This window comes from Tursiops truncatus, chromosome 18, assembly GCF_011762595.2.
Source record: "Tursiops truncatus isolate mTurTru1 chromosome 18, mTurTru1.mat.Y, whole genome shotgun sequence".
Classification (NCBI taxonomy): Eukaryota; Metazoa; Chordata; class Mammalia; order Artiodactyla; family Delphinidae; genus Tursiops; species Tursiops truncatus.
Window position 1 is genome coordinate 3,969,855 of NC_047051.1, and position 20,012 is coordinate 3,989,866.

General features: G+C 47.1%; 1 protein-coding gene across 1 annotated transcript in view; it reads left to right on the plus strand.

The window, feature by feature from the left end:
* Window positions 1–20,012, plus strand: part of LOC141277004 (phospholipid-transporting ATPase IB-like) — a 128,181-nt gene that overhangs the window by 81,105 nt on the left and 27,064 nt on the right. The window lies entirely within an intron of this gene.

Genomic DNA, 20,012 nt, shown 5'->3' on the forward strand with positions numbered 1-20,012 from the left:
GGTTTTGTTTAATCGCATATGTTAAAATGTTATCAGATTGCATTCGGTTAAAATTTACCGAAGAAAATTGACCTGGGCCCAAGGAGAATTTGCAGGGTAGTAAGGAGACTCTTGCTGCCTTAGGGACATGAATGTCTGGGAAATTATGAGCACAACTCTCCTCTCCGTGCTTAGAAGGAACCCTGTAGCCAACTGCTCAAGAAACAAAAGTCTAGAGGTTGAATACTTCTGTTGTATTTATGTTCTGTTTTGTTTCTGTTCTGTTGTACATCTTTCAAAGCAGTGAAAACAAAGCATTTTGTTTGTTCTATTTTGCTTTTAGGAAAGACAATCCAAACATTTTGAGAAGTATTTGGAATATTATCTCAAATGACTAGATATTTTAGGAAAGGGGTTGAAGAGTATGGAGTTGAAGTTGTGGCTCCTATGTGTGCTTATGACTTAATTTTACTGAGTCCATTAGTATACACTGTATGGCAGCTGTGCTTGTTGTTGTGAGTAGTTATCTATCAACGGGACAGGGTCACCGCCTGAAGCTTGAAGTCAGGACTGGGGCGGGCGGGGCCGGGCTTTAAGGGGGTCTGTGTGTAACGGTTACACGGGCCACACAGGCTAAGGGTGAGCAGGGCTCTTCTCCCCATTAGACATCGGGAAGCCTTTCTCGATGACAGGATGGGCTTTGAGGACGGGCAGATGGTAACGGACAGAAAGGATGAGGGCGTGTTTGCGGCAGACGCCTGGGCAAAGGCTTGAGTCGGACGTGTGGAGGGAAGGACCGCGTGCGTCCACAGAGCTCAGAGCCCGCGTTTGAATTCTGGTCCTGATGACCCACACGGCCTTGGGTGAGAGATTTCCTATAACGAGACTGTCCTCATCTGTTCTAGAAGAAGGTGAATGGCCGGCTGGTGGGGGGCATGTTGTGTTAGGGTTTTAATGGAACAAGGCGTGTGACGGCACGTTGACCCGTGAAGACCAGCACAACGTCGGGGGCCGGGCTTCAGTCTGGAAGAAGGGTCGTGACGCTGAAGGGTGTCGTGGGCTGTCAGCCTTGAGAGAGCTTGCGGTTGATTTAAAAAAATGTAATTTTTAAAAAATATTTATTTTTTTATTGAGGTGTCGTTGATTTACAATGTGTGTTAGTTTCAGGTGTACAGCAGAGTGATTCAGTTATACCTACCTGTGTATATATATATACACACACGTTCTTTTGCAGATTCAAAAAGAATGTAATGTCTAAATGCCCTTATCCTGTTCAAAATTCCCTTTTACATGTTCAGATGGATCAGAAGACAGCTAGAGTTTAAACGTGGTCTCCTGCCTTCTACGTTCTGGGATCTCTTCTGTGGGCGCTCTGTACACCTGCGACGGTGGTAGTCGATGGGAGTGTCTGTGAGCGGCTGGATGCAGGAGGTCCTCGAGGGGTCACGGCCTCCTTTCTCTCTGTCCCAGGATCTGGCCTCACTTTTGTGCTCCTAGGAAGATAGTTCAGGGGCCCCAGGCCTCCCACCATCCTCAGTGCCACCTCCCCACACGCACGTCTGCCTTCTCCCTCCTAACGTCCCCCAGATCTCCTGGGTGGTCCATGTGCAGCCTGGGGAGGCAGCTGCTCTCTTTGGGAGAAGACTCTGCCCTCACAATTGTTCCTTCATCACCTGCTTGGATTCCTGAGCTGCTCCGGAGCTGCTGCGGGCTGGGGGAGGGGTGGCCAGCGCAGGAGCGCGGGCAGAGATTTCCGCAGCGCTGTCCTTCCTTCCGGAGATTCAGGCACTGACTCCCTCTTTGAGAGACCCTGAGTGTTCTGTCTCTTCTCTCAGCTCCCCGTGCCCGATTCCCCACCCCGTCAGATATTTGGGTTCATCCGTGCATCTCTCTCCCACTGTCAGTCTGGCACGTAGGGGAAGCTCTGTAAATATCTGTTGACTGAGCGGAAAACGCCAAAGTCCAGTGAAGAGAGGAAGGTGAACCTGCAGCATCCGTGCACCTGGTGCCCCGGGGCATTTGCTCCTGTTGAAAGTGGCCACAGGGGGATACAGGCCATCGCTTGGCCTCTAGTGACAGGGCCCTTCATCTCGTGGCTTGAGAGTAGAGCTCACGTGGAAGCACAGATGGGGAGGTGGTCCTATCTGTGCAGAGATGCACAGGCCTGGAGCTGGTCCTCCCAACTCCCACTGCCCCAGTACCTGGCATCCTGCCTCCCTGACCATCGCTGTTCCTCAGCTCAGCTCTGACGCCCTTCCCGAGGGCCCCTCGAGGACAGCCTGCCAAGTCTTAAAACCCCGATCCAGGTGGCTGGCAAATAGTCCGGCGTTTTCCTCAGGAACGTACTCACAAGAAATAGAACCAAAATCTTTATGCATGAATCCTAAAACCCCCTTGTGCCCAATGACCATTTTGAAATGGTAGCTGGAGATGCTTAAGTGTCCCTATGTGCCCTTCATTCATTCAGTAAAATACTTGAACATTGTAGTGATCTTATCTAAGCCCCCAAACTTTTTCACGATTTTGATAACCCTTAAAATCTCACAAACCGGCTTCTGCCCTTTCTCATGAGTAAATCGGCTTCCAGTAACCTGTGTCATTTGGGCATAAATCAGCCTGTTCTCACGACTTAGAGAAAACAAGCTGATAATGAGAAGGGGAATTCGATATCTAGAAAATATCATCAAGTAAGAAATACCAAGGGAATGAACAAAAATGGGTCTTTTTGATTTTTAGTTTGGTTTTTCCGGGTGGAACACTTTTCTTGCTGTGGAGTGTGTGTAGCTTAGAGATGCTAGAAACTTAGTGATATTTAGATCGTTGAGAATACCTTTCCCCAAACCATCTTCCCAGTGATCTTTCCCAAGAGACAGCCCTACTGTTCCGTCTGTGGAGCAGAGTCTGTCATGCACACCATCACTTTGTACCATCTGAAAAATGAGGAGGTAAGCGGAAGAATTCCTTGTTTCAATATTTGGTAATATTTTTTCCCTCTTTACTGCATTTTTTTTGTTTTTAATTGAAGCACAGTTCATTTACAGCGTCATGTTAATTTCTGCTGTACAGCAAAGTGACTCAGTTATACATATACATCCATTCTTTTTTATATTTTCCATTATGGTCTCTCTCAGGATATTGACTATAGTTCCCTGTGCTATACAGTAGGACCTTGTTGTTCATCCCTCTTTATGCCCAACGTGTAGCTCATTCTTTTTTTTTTTTTTTTTCCTGCTGGAAGAAAATCTACCGATGCTCACTTACTTTACAAACATAATTCACACAAATGCCTAAAATGTCATGTAAATGACAAACTAATTTTTTCCCCTTAAACTTCTTTTCTTCCTTGGTGTGTGGTAGGGGGTGTCCTGGTCTTTTAGGTGTTTCATCAAAGCGAGAAAAAAGGTTGAATGTATTTGATGGAAACACCTAGTTTCCCAGTTATGCTTAGTCTGGATAAACAGCAAGGAGACCCTTGTCTTGTTCTAGACCTTCCTTCTGCTCATCATCGTTGGTGGGAGGGGAGTGGGGTGGGCCCTGCGCTGATTTTCTCCAGTTTCAAGGTCAAGAGTTCTGGTTGCTGCCCCTGCCTTGGGCCAGCGAGGCAGTGGGATTCCCTTTCGCTTAAGTGCTTTCCCCGAGTACAGCTTATGCTGAGCCCTGGGCAAAGGAAGCCGTGCGGCTGGTCCTCCCCGGGCCGCGAGCCATCACTGCATCCCCCGTGTGGTTTTCTGTCCTTTGTGAACATTGATGCACAGGCTTCCTGCCCCCCGGCCTGAGCCAGCGCTCACGGGGAAATCTAGACGGCCACCCACCTCTCGGGAATTCCAGAGGAATCTGATCCGCTCCTCCGTCTGGGCCACGGCCCGTGTCCACCCAGCTTCCATTCCATCAAGGCTACTCCGCACAGCCAGGGTGCCGTCCTCACTGACGATCCGGGCCTCCTCATGGAGTGTTATCTGCCAACAACCAGAGTCAGAGCCTGAAACACATCAGCAAGATTTTCAGACAAAGGAAAGCTTGTCCACTCCCCCCGACCAGGCCGTACTCTCCCAGGCTCTTTTGAAACCAATTACATTAAAAAGAAAACACAGGGCTTCCCTGGTGGCTCAGTGGTTAAGAATCAGCCCGCCAATGCAGGGGACACAGGTTCGAGCCCTCGTCCGGGAAGAGGTCACATGCCGTGGAGCAACTAAGCCCATGCACCACAACTACTGAGCCCGCGAGCCACAACTACTGAGCCTGCGTGCCACAATCACTGGGGCCCGCGCGCCTTGAGCCCGTGCTCCGCAACAAGAGAAGCCACCGCAATGAGACGCCCTCGCACCACAATGAAGAGTAGCCCCTGCTCGCCTCAACTAGAGAGAAGCCTGCACGCAGCAACGAAGACCCACCACAGCCAAAAATAAATTAAAGAAAAAAAGAAAACACAAAAACTTCCCAATACATTTTGAGTGTGTACTCAACTAAAAAATATCCATTATGCTTTGGTCTTGGGGGCTTCCCCGGTGGCGCAGCGGTTGAGAGTCCGCCTGCCGATGCAGGGGACGCGGGTTCGTGCCCCGGTCCGGGAGGATCCCACACGCCGCGGAGCGGCTGGGCCCGTGAGCCATGGCCGCTGAGCCTGCGCGTCCAGAGCCTGTGCTCCGCAACGGGAGAGGCCACAGCAGTGAGAGGCCTGCGTACCGCAAAAAAAAAAAAAAAAAAAATCCATTACGCTTTGGTCTTTAAACAGAAATCCTTTGATGTTTAAAATACTGTTGGTATCACCATATCTCCAAGTCAAAATTGGTACAACTGCTGAGTCAAAGATGAGTATAAGCAAGGCTCAAAACAGGAGATACATTTCTCCAATCTAAGCCTTATGTCATTTCAGGAAGAATACTTTTTTTCTCAAAGTATAGGGTGTGAGCTCTGTCTTCCTTTTGTTTCCCTCCCACCCCTTCTCCCACTTTTTTCCTCTAAAATACCTATTAGTCATTTTATTAGCTAAAAGTTTAGGGAACTACGGCATCAGTTTAGCAAACCTCTCCAGGCCAGGTGGCAAATGTCTGCCTCCAACACCTGCTTAAGATTTATTTCACTTCCAGGTACATTTTTTCCATCGATGTGTCATGAAGCTGAGGACAGAGCAGAGACTGTAGAGACAGACCTGAATTGAGCTCCAAGCCCTGCCACTCACTGAGCTGTGTGACCTTGGCTGAGTTACTAACGTCTCTGAACTTTAGTTGTCTTATCCTCAATTTGATTTGAGGTTTAAATGAAATAATACATGTTAAATCTGTAGCATATGTAGGCTTTCCGAAAGCGTTAACACCCCTCTGTCTCTAACTTAGAAGCAGAATCAATTCAGTTTCGCTGGCCCTTTGAACACACAACGGTTTTCCCAGAGGACTTGGACAAAGGAGTCAGATCCCTGTCCTGGAGGGACCCAGACCTGAGGACAAATGCTTCCTCTCCAGACACACTGACACTGCCCCCTCGTTTCTGACTTCTCCCACTATCCTGACATCTGCCTGGGCTTCCCTCAGTACATTCATTTTTCAAGTTTTCTAAATTATTCAAATATTCAACATACATGAGAGTAGAGAGACTAGGACGACGAATTGCTGTGTACTCATTGCCCGGATTCAACACTTACCAAGATTTTGCCACAGTTGCTTCATCTAGCCCCTTTTTGCCCCTATTTTTTGGGGGGTGGGGTGGGCCATGCTCGTAGCTTGCAGGATGACCTTAGCTCCCCGACCAGCGATTGAACCCGGGCCCCCTGCCATGGCAGCTCAGAGCCCTAGTTAGCCACTGGACCACTGGGGAATTCCTCACCCCTATTTTTCCTTTGCAAATCCCAGACGTGACAGCATTTCACCCCTACATACTTCAACATGTAGCTCTAAATATCTTACATTATAACATGTCTATAACTAATACATCTTATCCTTGCTTGTGTTGTGACATCGAAACACTGTAACTCCAGGGCCTGTTATCACATCTAATAATTAACCATCGTTCCTCTGTATCGACTGATACTCAGTCCGTAAAGAGACCTTCTGGATCATCTCAGCCCTGTCTTTTTAGGGTTTCATTAGATTTGTTTTAGGATCTAGGCGAGGTCCACACGTAATGTTCTGGGCTGTGTTTCTAAGTCTTTTAATCTCTGGAAGTGCCCCCTTGCTTGTTTTTAATGCCATGGGCTTAACAGAATTAGATTTTTCTCATCATCACCGTGGGCAGCGAATGACAGTCTCCTCCTGTGCAGAGGGGGGAGCTTGGCCTTTGGGAGGTGGACTCACCTGCCCAGGTGGCCCAACTAAACAGGGGCTGGACCCCATCTCTGAAGTCCAGGCCTCTTTCCAAGAAGCCAGGATACTGACAATCACCCAGGTGCTTCCATTTCCAATCTGACCTACATTAGAGTCCCTGGAAAGCAGTGGAGCCCTGGAGGCCAGGAGGGGTGCCCGCCCGGGGGCGGGAGCCCCATCAGAGGCTGCAGACCGGGGCCTGCCGTTGGCCAGCCTGATGGGGTCTTGAGCAGAGCTCTGCAGGAGCCAGAGAGTCGTGGTGCTGGTGGCTTTAGGGCCCTAAATGTAGAAAGAACATGGAACAGACTTGTTGAGAAAGTGATTTCCAGCCAGCATCACCTTACTGGGGACCAGCGTATCTATAAAAAAACCTGAGTGTGCTTAATCCCGCGTGGGGAAGAACCTTGGGCAAGGCCTAAGTCCGGCAAATATTTTAGTTTAGAGACCAAGGAGCCTCCTCAGGAAAACCACCACCTGGGGAGTCAGCAACACTCCCAGGCGAGACCAGGGAAATCTCAGGACAGGTGAGGAAATGCATTCGTGGGACAAAGAGAGTGAAATGACAGGAGGGCTGATGGGATTGCCCAAGTGAGGATTTCTGGGGACTGTCTGCATCCTGGGCACAGGAAGGAAAGGATGAGGGAATAAACTCTTAAGGAGGCGAGAGGCCTAATTAGCATTTGATTAATGAACACCTAAGCTGCCGCATCGACTAAAAATAATCGGCTGTTATTTTACAGGTGTTCTATCCTGAGGGCCTTTTTGTGGTTGTTAGGGCCTGGTGTTTAATAATTAAAACAACTTTTCTGAATACCATGTGTCATTTGTTTTGAAACAAGAAAAGGATTTCTCATCCACCTTTGAGTGGTGTGTTAGCTGTTCTAGAATCTGCCCAGAGCCCGGCCACTGCCCACGGCTTGATGAACGATGACAGCCTCTATACAGGACGCCTGGAGAGGGCCGGGAAGGAACTCTGTTTCCTTGCAGTGTAGGGAGGTGACAGGTTCAGCGTTGGTCAGTGGTTTGCTGGCAACAGTCCTCATCCTATTTCTCGGATGACTTGAATACATTTATTTTTTGGATTATGACTTAAGTTAGCTCAGTGTCAACTTTCTCTGCCAAAAGTTGGCAGATAAAGTCATTTTTACATGAAGTTAATGTCAGTAAGTAACTAGCGCTGATGGCTCACTGCGTCCCTTTTAAACTAACATGAAATATTTTAATCCTTTTTTTTTTTTTTTTGAAAGTTGATTTTATTTAAGCTATTTGATCAACAATAGAAACAATCAGAGGTAGACTTGAAATTTTTGTTTTTGTTGTATAGGTCATATAATTTGAATAGTGGTGTTTTACATTCCAAGCAGGGATTAGTTCTTTGGGAAATTCTTCGAAGATCTTGGCTAATTGCTTTTCTTTCATCATCGGTGAGTTGTTTGTCCCCCCTGTCTTCGCTACAGCTGGGAGGGGAGCGAAACATCCCAGCTGGCCGAAAATGGGTGACCAGGAACTCCTGCTTTGAAACTGAGTCACAATGAGATAACTTCCAGGAGGAACCAGATCCTCTGGTCTGTTTCATTCCTCAGTTTGGGGAGGCCGAGGAAAGAAGTGTAGACTTTGCGACACCCTGAAAGTACGGGTACAGAGTGCTTTTTGGAGTGCGTGCACGACAGTTACTGATTCCCCTGGTCGTACTGGACTGTCGGAGGGAAGGAGAAGTTGAGACGTGCTGCCGCACATTTTGCATTCACGGTCGATGTCTGCTTCTGCCCCGACACTTACTCTGAACACATCGCCTGGGTCCCAGGTGTGGTCGGTGGTGTCAGGTGAGGTGGCCCCCATCTCTGTAGCTGGCTGGCACTTGGAAGGCCAGTCTAGGCCCATGTGGTCACAGGTGAATATGACATCATTGGCCTTGTGGTTGAGAAGAACTTGGAGAACATGTAAAAGTTACAGCTAGGAGATGGTCACCATAGCGGGCATCACTGCATTTAGCGATAGATTTATTTGTGTCTCATGATAGTAAATTTTTCCCTGGGCCAGGACACAGGACACAGGACACAGGAATGACTGCTAACCATGTGGCCTCGGTTTTCAGCCACTCAGGGAGCCCAGCAAAGCCTTCCTAACAAGGCAGTGGAAAAAGGGATGTTCAGGGTTTATTCTCTCTCTAGTAACTAGGATCGGTTCAGGGCGAGGTCGGTGGTGGTAACTGGGAGTTCACACTTGCAACTGAGTCACCACATTGGCTTCATAGCGAATAGAACCAGTGATGTCTTAATCGGGGCCGCGTCGGAAGCGAGGGCGGGCCAGGCCAGGGCGCAGCTCGGAGCAAGGGAGACAGTTTCCCACTGTGCCGGGTCTCACGTGGTCCCGTGAAGGTAACAGACACAACACGTGAACGAACAGGAGAAAATGAGGAAAGTGAGGCAGAGCTCTGTCCTGGGGCATGACTGGCCGGGCTGGAGTGGGCAGGAAAGCCTCCCAGGATGACACTTACCGAGACCCAAATAAAAACAGTACACACGGCCACCCAGATGGAGATCTGGGGAAGGAGCCCTGCTGGCTGCAGAGAGGTCTGGTGGGAAGGCCAAGGGGGCCCGCCTGGTCTGGCCCGTGCCTCCGAGGTGCGGGCAGAGTCTTCTAGGCGGCGGCAGGGCCCACGTCACTCGGTCCCTCGGGGGTCTGTGAGCCAGCCCAGGGGACTAGGGTTTCAGCCGCCAGAGCCATGGGAAGGGTATAAGCAAGGAGAACGCAGGACCCGGTTTTCTTGAACACGTGATTCCCGTGATGTTTTAAAGCCATGGAATCCCATACCTAAACTAAAAAGTTAAGTATATCTTCTTTGGAGAAATGTCTCTAGGTCTTCTGCCCATTTTTGGATTGGGTTGTTTGTTTTTTTGATATTGAGCTGCATGAGCTGCTTGTAAATCTTGGAGATTAATCCTTTGTCGGTTGCTTCATTTGCAAATATTTTCTCCCATTCTGAGGGTTGTCTTTTCGTCTTGTTTATCGTTTCCTTTGCTGTGCAAAAGCTTTTCAGTTTCATTAGGTCCCATTTGTTTATTTTTGTGTTTATCTCCATTTCTCTAGGAGGTGGGTCAAAAAGGGTCTTGCTGTGATTTATGTCATAGAGTGTTCTGCCTATGTTTTCCTCTAAGAGTTTGATAGTGTCTGGCCTTACATTTAGGTCTTTAATCCATTTTGAGTTTATAGATTGCCAACAAACACATGAAAGAATGCTCAACATCATTAATCATTAGAGAAATGCAAATCAAAACTACAATGAGATATCATCTCACACCGGTCAGAATGGCCATCATCAAAAAATCTACAAACAATAAATGCTGGAGAGGGTGTGGAGAAAAGGGAACCCTCTTGCACTGTTGGTGGGAATGCAAATTGATACAGCCACTATGGAGAACAGTATGGAGGTTCCTTAAAAAACTAAAAATAGAATTACCATACGACCCAGCAATCCCACTACTGGGCATATACCCTGAGAAAACCATAATTCAAAGAGTCATGTACCAAAATGTTCATTGCAGCTCTATTTACAATAGCCCGGACATGGAAGCAACTGAAGTGTCCATCAACAGATGAATGGATAAAGAAGATGTGGCATATATATGCAATGGAATATTACTCAGCCATAAAAAGAAACGAAATTGAGTTATTTGTAGTGAGTCTCTCATACAGAGTGAAGTAAGTCAGAAAGAGAAAAACAAATACCGTATGCTAACACATATATATGGAATCTAAGGAAAAAAAAAAAAAGGTCATGAAGAACCTGGGGTAAGATGGAAATAAAGACACAGACCTACTAGAGAATGGACTTGAGGATATGGGGAGGGAGAAGGGTAAGCTGGGACGAAGTGAGAGAGTGGCATGGACATATATACACTACCAAATGTAAAATAGCTAGCTAGTGGGAAGCAGCCGCATAGCACAGGGAGATCAGCTCGGTGCTTTGTGACCGCCTGGAGGGGTGGGATAGGGAGGCTGGGAGGGAGGGAGACACAAGAGGGAAGAGATATGGGAACATATGTATATGTATAACTGATTCACTTTGTTATAAAGCAGAAAGTAACACACCATTGTAAAGCAATTATACTCCAATAAAGATGTTAAGAAAATAAAAGTTAAGCAAAATACCAAAATATAAAACGGAAGATATTTATTAGTACGAATTTATTATAAAAATTCAAATTAACACATGTATTTGTTTTAAAGTCAGTCGGTGGTGACACTCAGATGATTTTCAAAATGACAAAAATCTGAAATTAATATCCTAGGGAGGACAGATGTCTTATCTCTATATCCAATTTTTCTCTACTTTCTTTTGGGTTGTACCTAGAAAAGCCTCGATGTACAGAACTTAGTTGCCAAGTTTAAGGGTTTCACAGTTCACCTTGTAACCTCAGACAGTTTTTCTTTTTTTTCTTGATTATATTTCATATAATGATGATTCATTTGCTTAAATTAATATATAAAATAAGATTAATATATATTAAACAATTACATAATTTTATAATTATTAAATAATATATAAATATAAAGAACACATAACATATAAATAATATAAATTCGCTTAAATTTCTTATCAAAAATGTACAAGTCATATAAAGAAGCAACCAACAGTTTCCGTAAGCACTAAACTCTCTGAAATACATCCTGAATAACTGATTGCTCTTGTTGCAGAATTGACTGGAGACAGGAACAGGGTCAAGCAAAGCACTCAGTTGAATAGGCTCGTTGTCACTATTATTTTACATGAATGGACACATAGAATGCTTTCTTTAAAATAGCGATATATAGTTACAACCTTTCTAGTAAGTGACCGATTTGTAAGATCAACTGTAAGAACCTTTAGGACTTCCCTGGTGGCGCAGTGGTTAAGAATCCACCTGCCAATGCAGGGGACATGGGTCCAAGTCCTGGTCGGGGAAGATCCCACATGCCGCAGAGCAACTAAGCGTGTGCACCACAACCACTGAGCCTGCGCTCTAGAGCCCGCAAGCCACAGCTACTGAAGCCCGCGTGCCTAGAGCCCGTGCTTCGCAACAAGAGAAGCCACCGCAGTGAGAAGCCCACGCACTGCAACGAAGAGTAGCCCCCGCTCGCCGCTACTAGAGGAAGCCCGCATGCAGCAGTGAAGACCCAACGCGGCCAAAAATAAAGAAATATAAATAAATAAATTTTAAAAAAGAACCTTTAATGTGAGAACTTTTGGGAAGCAAGTTAACTTGAAACATTTGTGGTTTCTGATATATTAAGATTTAATATGAGGCTTCCCTGGTGGCGCAGTGGTTGAGAATCTGCCTGCCAATGCAGGGGACACAGGTTTAAGTCCTGGTCCGGGAAGATCCCACATGCCGCGGAGCAACTGAGCCCGTGTGCCACAACTACTGAGCCTGCGCTCTAGAGCCCATGCACCACAACTACTGAGCCCATGTGCCACAACTACTGAAGCCTGCGTGCCTAGAGCCCGTGCTCTGCAACAAGAGAAGCCACCGCAGTGAGAAGCCCGCGCACCGCGACAGAGAGTAGCCCCCACTCGCCACAGCTAGAGAAAGCCTGCATGCAGCAAGGAAGACCCAGCGCAGCCAAAATTAAATAAATAAAATAATAAATAAATAAAAATGATTTAATATGGATTATAGGAAATATTTATACGTGCTTATTTTAGTTAAATATTTTTAAAATATTTAAGGTATAGGGACTGTAATTAGACTATGGTTTGAAAAAATAGTAAACAGTAACCTTATAAGCATATATTATCCTTGTATTTCAATTCAGTCACCAAATCCAGAGGCACATATTCTGCAAAAAACTTAAAGTGTTTATAAGAATATACGCTTTAGAGAGAGTAAAACACAATTATTTCAATATTACTTATACATCTCATGTAGTAATAGAAAATGAATAACTTGAAGTTTTGGTATTTAAATTAAAAAGTAACATTTAGGCAAGAGTTTTACATGCACTCGTTTAATTTACTGACAAATATAACTTTTCATTACTAATGAAATTTTAAAAATACAAATTCTATATATTTCTTTTTGCCAGTTCATCAGAAATAGTCATGAATTTTAGGTATTCAAGGTATTTCTCGAATGATAGTTGTTTTGTTCATTAAGGCATTGATCATTCACCCAGACCTTTTGTCTTCCTGGCTCTGTGTTACCTATTCAGAAAGCATTTGCTTTTTTAAAAAGCACACAGGACAGGAACTTGCTGGAAGCACTTTTGTCATGTGCAACTCTGGGCTCCAGTCCAGGTACATTTTTCGCCATCGCAAACATGTAGGACACAGGAGACCAAGCCCTCTGCCTGTTCCATCCAGGCAGCATCTTTCAGTCTTTCTTGCAGCAGATGAAAGATGCTAAAAGCACTCGATAGCAGAGATGTCTGGCTGGGCTGTGCAGGCCCGGTGGCCACCATGCTGCATTCTTTGACCGACATCACAGATATTCTTTGTCCTGGAGCTTTTGAGACCCAGCGACTTTCTAAAGTAAAATCCAAGCGAGCTTCTTATTTGATAACCCAGGGAAATGCTGCAGCTACATTTCACTCTGTCTGGCCTCTGCTTCTTGCATCTATAAATCGTGCTGGCCAATGGCTGAGGACCACGTGTCTGCAGTCCTTCAAGGTTTTTTGCTTCAGCTTCTTCAGTGTTGGGCAATGAAAACACCCTCTCGTCCTCAGAAACAGTTGATTTGTATCTATGCCGTTTTGTAAAGAATGTCTACGGGCAAAGTGCGCCATCTGATTCCAGATAAAGAACTGTCTTGAGCATCTTGAGGAAATTCGCCTGCTCAGCCCAGCAGACGTCCTCCTTTCCTCCTTTCTTCTTTGATCCGTACAGGCGACTTTTTCTCCTTTTCCCTTTTTGTGTAATATTCTCAAAGGACGAAACCACATCATTCCATCCGCTTTACTTCATAGCTGTGCCACTGCTGTGTTCCCTGCCTTTGTTTCTTTCTTGAACGCGGCAGCTTCTACTCTGCAGAGGTCTCGTGGTTTCTGAGTTTTGTTCGTTTATAGCCCTGCTGGAGCGTGCCCAGCCTATGACGTCAGTAGACATAGCATGTGGGCTTGGAGATGCACCTGCCGTTGATCCCTTTGGACATTCTGTGCTGCTTTCGTGTTCGTGTCAGCAGCAAATACTTTCACATACCTAACGACAGATTGATATACATATTAGGTACACACACATACACACGTATACTCAGCCGGCATTTCTCATCTACCTCTACCATTTACAAGAACAACAAAAGATCGTCGATTTCTATTTTTTTATTGAAGAAGTATAGTTGATTTATAATATTAGTTTCAGGTGTACAACAGAGTGATTCAATATTTTTATAGACTCTCCTCCATTTAAAGTTATTACAAGATAATGGCTATAATTCCCTGTGCTGTACAGTATATCCTTGTTGCTTATTTATTTTATACATAGTAGTTTGTGTCTCTTAATCCCCTACCCCTATCTTGCCCCTCCCCCCCCTCCCCACCGGGAGCCACTAGATTGTCTTCTGTATCTATGAGTCTGTTTCTGTTTTGCTGTATACATTCATGTGTATTATTTTTTAGATTCCACATATAAGTGATATCATACAGTATCTGTCTTTCTCTGACTCATTTCACTAAGCATAATATTCTTTAGGTCCATGCATGTTGCTTCAAATGACACAATTTCATTCTTTTTATGGCTGAGTAGTATTTCATTGTGTGTGTGTGTGTGTGTGTGTGTGTGTGTGTGTGTGTGTGTGGACATACATCACATCTTCTTAATCCACTCATCTGTTGGTGGGTACTTAGGTTGCTTCCATATCTTAGCTATTGTAAATAATGCTTCTATGAACATTGGGGTGCATTTATCTTTTCTAATTAGTCTTTTCATTTCCTTTGGATATATACCCAATAGTGGGATTGCTGGGTCGTATGGTAGTTCTATTTTTAATTTTTTCAGGAACCTTCATACTGTTCTCCATAGTGGCTGCACCAAGTTACATTCCCACCGACAGTGCACGAGTGTTCCCTTTTCTCCACACCCTCACCAGCACTTGTTACTTATTGTCCTTTTGATGAATGACTGTCATCCTAACAGGGGTGAGGTGATAGCTCACTGTGGTTTTGATTTGCATTTCCCTGATGATTACAGTGTTGAGCATTTTTTCCTGTGTCTGTTGGCCATCTGCATACCTTCTTTGGAAAAAATGTCTGTTCAGGTCTTCTGCCCATTTTGTAATTGGGTTCTTTGTTGTTTGATATTGAGTTGTGTGTGCTGTTTATATATTTTGGATATTCACTCCTTATCATTCATATCATTTGCAAATATTTTCTCCCACTCAGTAGGTTGTCTTTTCATTTTGTCGATGGTTTCCTTTGCTGTGCAACAGAACATCTATTTTCTACCATTTATAGGAACAACAAAAGAAAATGAAGTAACAGCAGAAAAACCAACCCTAGAGTTTACAGTGAAGTTTATAATTTGTTCTCGCAAAAGTTTGGGTCAACCGTCTGTGAGCAGTGCAGGTACATAATACTCCCTTAATTTTTTTTCTTCTATAAACCATTACCATTTATGTGCAAACTCTTACAAACGTTTTGCACAAAACATCTGCTGAGCAAGTAGTATCCTGATATTTTTCAGAGGCCTGTGAGTGGGCATATGTCCTGTTGTTCAAGATCACATTATCAAAAGGGGTTTCTCTGATGGAACCTTGGTGCGATTTCCTCCTAATCTCCAGGGCTCGGCTTGGATAAAAGTAGAGCTTCTGAGAGTTTTCCCCACAGGGTTGCTCATGTGTTTGCTCACCCGGAGACGCCTTCATGGTGATACTAATCCAGGCAAGAGCGTATACTGAGTCCTTGCATTTTGCCAGAGATCATCCCGGACAGTTGAAAAATAGAAAGTGTAATGGAATGATGGCAGATGAGTAGCCGGAGAACGGGAATACAGAGGAGAAGTGTTTTAACACAGCGATGGCGAGACTGCCAGGAGATGCAGTGCAAACTAAAATTTGTTACCAGGGGGTGAAGCGGGGCAAGGGGATTCTGGCTGCAGGGAAACGACTCAATAGATGTAACGCGTTATCCGGGCACAGTGAAAAGTTCAGTACGAAGGGCTGAGAGCCCAGCGTGGTGGTGAGAAGTTAGGTTGGATCGGTAGGTAAGGGCCAAATCACATGACCTGTGATGCGGCCACAGGGAGCCATCGAAGGCCTCGCTTACCAGAAACAGCTGTAGACTGAGATCCTGTGAGTCAGAGACTCCTGACCTCCCTTCCTCCGGGCCTGTGCAGTGTGTTCGTGCAGACACGAGGTTTATATGTCCCCAGGATTCCTCCCCTAAGCAGGGCTGTCCCGGGACATGCACAATTCACCCCCGAGTGTTTGAAGGTCACCCCTCAACCCCACCCTAGAACAACTTCCGATACACGAAGGTTTTCTTATAGTGGCCTCACACCACTTTTGAGGAGAAAAGAAGATCGTAGGTTAGTAACGGCCTTGCAGAGTAGCACTAAGCAGCCTCCCGCGCAGACTCACAGCGCTGCCCTCTGGGCTGACGGTGAACTGCCCTCCAGCCCTGGGGGGTTCATGGCACGCTCTTGTGGGGAACGTGGTCCCCTCAGGCAAGATCTAATGCGTCTATTCAGCGAGTAGAGATAATATATGCTGCTTACAGGAACGGAGAGGGTGATAAAACCCAGATTACTATTACAGATTACGTCCGAAAGTGTGCTTTAAAAAATAACCACTAGGTGTACGTCACAAGGTCAAGAATGAAAGGCCAAGTTCCATCTCTCTGTCACCCCTGTCCCTTCAGTTCACGCTCCCTGCTGTCTCCTGAGCAGACACTCTTGCTTCCTTAAATCTGTCCTTGGGCCAGTGGTTCTTAGCTATTTTGGAACAAGAGCTCTTAATGTCAGTAGAGCTGCTTCACTTGCAGACAACAGAGGCCCCGTCAGGATGGGCAAAGTCCCTGACTCGCCTCACGTGCCGTCCTGCTGCAGGGCAGCCCTGGGTGGTAGATCCCTAGCCAGGAATGTCATCAAGGACCCGGTTTCTTTCCATCCTTTTGATACCGGCCAGGGTTCCTGGCCTTCCCCAATCGACAGAAATTGATCAGAGGCCAGACAAGAAATTCAGGCGGGGCTTTACTGGGGGCCCCTGCTGCAGCCGTGGGGGCAGGGAGCAAGAATAAGCACAGGTGCCCTTGCTCACTCCCCGAGGGAGGGGCAAACTTGTTCCTTATATGGAGAGAAGGTAGGGGTGTGTCCAGGGGGTCGGGCTGGAGGCGTGGCTTAGGTGGTCTGCCCGCCCCTTTGGTGGTGTTGAGTGCAGGGGGCACGCGCAGCACCCTGCTTTTGCGCTCGGCTTTTCAGGATTGACAGTTGGGATTTTTGGTCTTTTTGTATCTTGTCCTTAATTTGCCCCGACTGCTCATGCATGCAGTTATTTTTAGTCCCATATGGTTTCTTCGTATTTTGTTGCTCAGAGAGGTGTGTCCAGGTGCAAACACGGCAGCCAGGGGTCCCAGGTCCCAGCCTGTCTCACTTTCACTTTGCACCAACGCTTTATACTCACTCTGCCCTGAACCCTGTCGTGACCCCATGTGCAACTTTGTTCTCAACCAATGGGGAACGGAGAGCTTTTTCCAGAAAACCAGTTAACAAGCTCCTCTTTTCCTTGATGGGACCATCCTGAGCCAGTCCTACATTCAGGAAAATTCTGTGGTGGACGGTGGCTAGTCCTGGACCAGCAGGATCCATCCGTGTGGGAAGCTGGGGTGTCTCTCAGTGCGGGAGGGAAGAAATGGGTGTCGGGCTAACAATGGCACGTCTCCTTCAGGCCTCTAATAATCTGATGGAAGCCGCGCCCCGTCCCCCTGCCTGTCGGTTCTGCATTAGATTTTTAGGGGATTCAACAACCCCCTGAAGGCTGTTATTCTTTTTTTTAATTTTTATTTTATACTGGAGTACAGTTTATTTACAATGTTGTGTTAGTTTCAGGTGTACAACAAAGTGATCCAGTTATACGTGTACATGTATGTATTCTTTTTCAGATTCTTTTCCCATTTAGAGTATTGAGTAAAGCTCCCTGTGCTCTACAGGAGGTCCTTGTTGGTTATCTATTTTATATATAGTAGTGTGTATCTGTTAATCCCAGACTCCTCATTTATCCCTCCCCCCAACCCTTCCCCTTTGGTAACCGTAAGTTTGTTTTCTGTGTCTGTGGATCTGCTTCCGTTTTGTGAATACATTCATTTGTGTCCGTGTTTTAGATTCCACATATAAGTGATGTGATATATATCGTATTTGTCTTTCTCGTTCTGACTTATTTCACTGAGTATGATCATCTCTAGGCCCATCCATGTTGCTGCAAATAGCGTTTCATTTTGTATGGCTGAGTAATATTCCACTGTATATATATGAACCACATCTTTGTCCATTCATCTGTCAAGGGGTGTTATTCCTTATCTTAGAAAAATAGCATCGCTTCCCAGAGGCAGAGATGCACATACCCTGAGATGTCAGCATTCTCCTGTATGGTGTATTCACTCAGGAAGTACAGGGATCAAACCCTGGAGATAGATCATGGTTTTTAGTTGCTATTTCATAATCTTTATGGATGACCCAAAGAGAGTCCAGGTAATGATATATGAAGAATTAATTTCAAACTTTCAATGCATTCTTTAAAAACTTCATACTCCAAAGGGGTTTTCTTCCCATTGGGAAAGAAAAGGGAAACATGTTTCCCTCTCCCACACCCCGTGTACTTTTCTTCTTCACCACAGCTTTCACATGCTGTCCCCACATCAGTTGCCATGAATCTTCCCACAGACTGCTGGGTACCAAGACTACGGTAATCCAGCCAGACCTGTCAGGACAGTCGCACCTTGTGGGATCCAGGTGAATCTTTTCAGTGAGGGCTCTTCTTCAAAATGGAAAGCGTGAGTCAGTGATGATGGAGATAGTCATTTTTTTTTTTTTTTTTTTTTGCGGTACGTGGGCCTCTCACTGTTGTGGCCTCTCCCGTTGCGGAGCACAGGCTCCGGATGCGCAGGCCCAGCGGCCATGGCTCACGGGCCCAGCCGCTCCGCGGCATGTGGGATCTTCCCGGACCGGGGCACGAACCCGCGTTCCCCTGCATCGGCAGGCGGACTTTCAACCACTGTGCCACCAGGGAAGCCCAATCATCTTATTTTGAAAGCTATGGTTTGCCAGAAATCCCAGCTAGACTTAGCACCTCTCCTAGCTGGAGGAAGACAGGGCCTCACAGGGAGTGCCCTTTGGTGCCACCTATCCGTGTGCTTATTGGTTTCCAGAAAACCCTGCTTTAAAAGTAGTGAATGAAGGCCCGGCGACACGTGTGTGGGGCTGCCTCGACCCCGTCTGCACCGTGAAGACACTTTTTAAAGATGAGGCCCAGAGTGGCCTTGAGGCTTTGCCTGGTCGCACCTGGGCCACCCGCCAGGTGGAGGTGGAGTCACGCCTCCTGTCGCCTGGGCCCCCATCTGGACAGCCTTCAAATGGCACAAGAGAGCTGCAGGTGAAGTTGCCCTTTCCGTTTACCTTAACGCTCAACAGCCGACCCCCAAATAGGAGGCCCTGTGCCTCCTACTAGCTCCTGCCTGTGCCACGTGGTTATTCTTTATCTTAGTCCCTGCAGGCGTGGCCTCAGCTGAGCACGACCGCACACGTGCCGTCTTCTCGCGGCTGAGTTGAACCCACTGTTTACAGCCACCTTCTGCGGAGGAGGACGGGGTTCAGTGTTTTCTGGGTGATGCACACGTGTTTCAAGAGGCTTTAGGTATTTAGCCCAGCTGCTTGGCCACAGGAAACAAAGTTGCAGGTACCCAGAGGGGATTCTGGAAAATGCAGTGTCAGCTCCAACTCCAGAACAGCTCCGCCGGGTAGTGGAGACCTGTCCCCCGGTAGTGAGTGAGGGGGGCCCAGCCGAGACCCGGAGCGGGGCCGGCAGCCTCAGCCCATGGGCCAGCCCGTCCCCGCAGGTCACACGGCTCGGATGCCACCTGTGCCCCGAGCGTGGAGATGCTGGGCTCCAGCACCTGCGCAGGGCTGGGAACAGATTGGGGCTCACCCCGCGCTCACCGCGTCCCCAGTCGCTGCAGCCCTGCACTGCGTCCCACGTGGAACACAGTCATCCGAAAGGGGGCGCAGCTCGTGGCTCTTCCTGAGTCTCCCCAGGACTTGTTGCCACTGTCCCCTCCTCCATGGGGGTACGGTGAAGGAGGACTCAAGGAGATTCTCTCACGTGCCGGTGGTGGCCCAGCTGGAGTCCGGGGGACTCAGGACCACGAGCGCATCCCCCCGTCGTGACGGCTCCTTTCCATGCCCCACCTGGTTCCAGAACGGGCTTTAGGCACCTCAAGACCATGAATCAAGTGTTGTTCTTTAAAAGCCAATTTCTTGAGGTCCTCCAGCTCTCTCCATGGGCTGGGCTGAACAAGGAGTGACTCACCCGTGGCCTGAAGTCCTGTAGACACACACCTGAGGCTTCGAATGCAGGGCGTCCTCGGTCGTTCGTATCGGGAGGGTTCACTGCCCTTCCCACAGATCAGCAGGGAGGCAGCGGCCGTGGCCCTGCGTCCACTGCATCCTTGCCCTCCCGGGAGCCCTCCCTCCCCGGAGCACCTGCCTGCGATGCCCGAGAACAGAGGACAGGCTGCACCTCAACCCTTACTGTCTTTAATTAGCGTTCAGGAGGT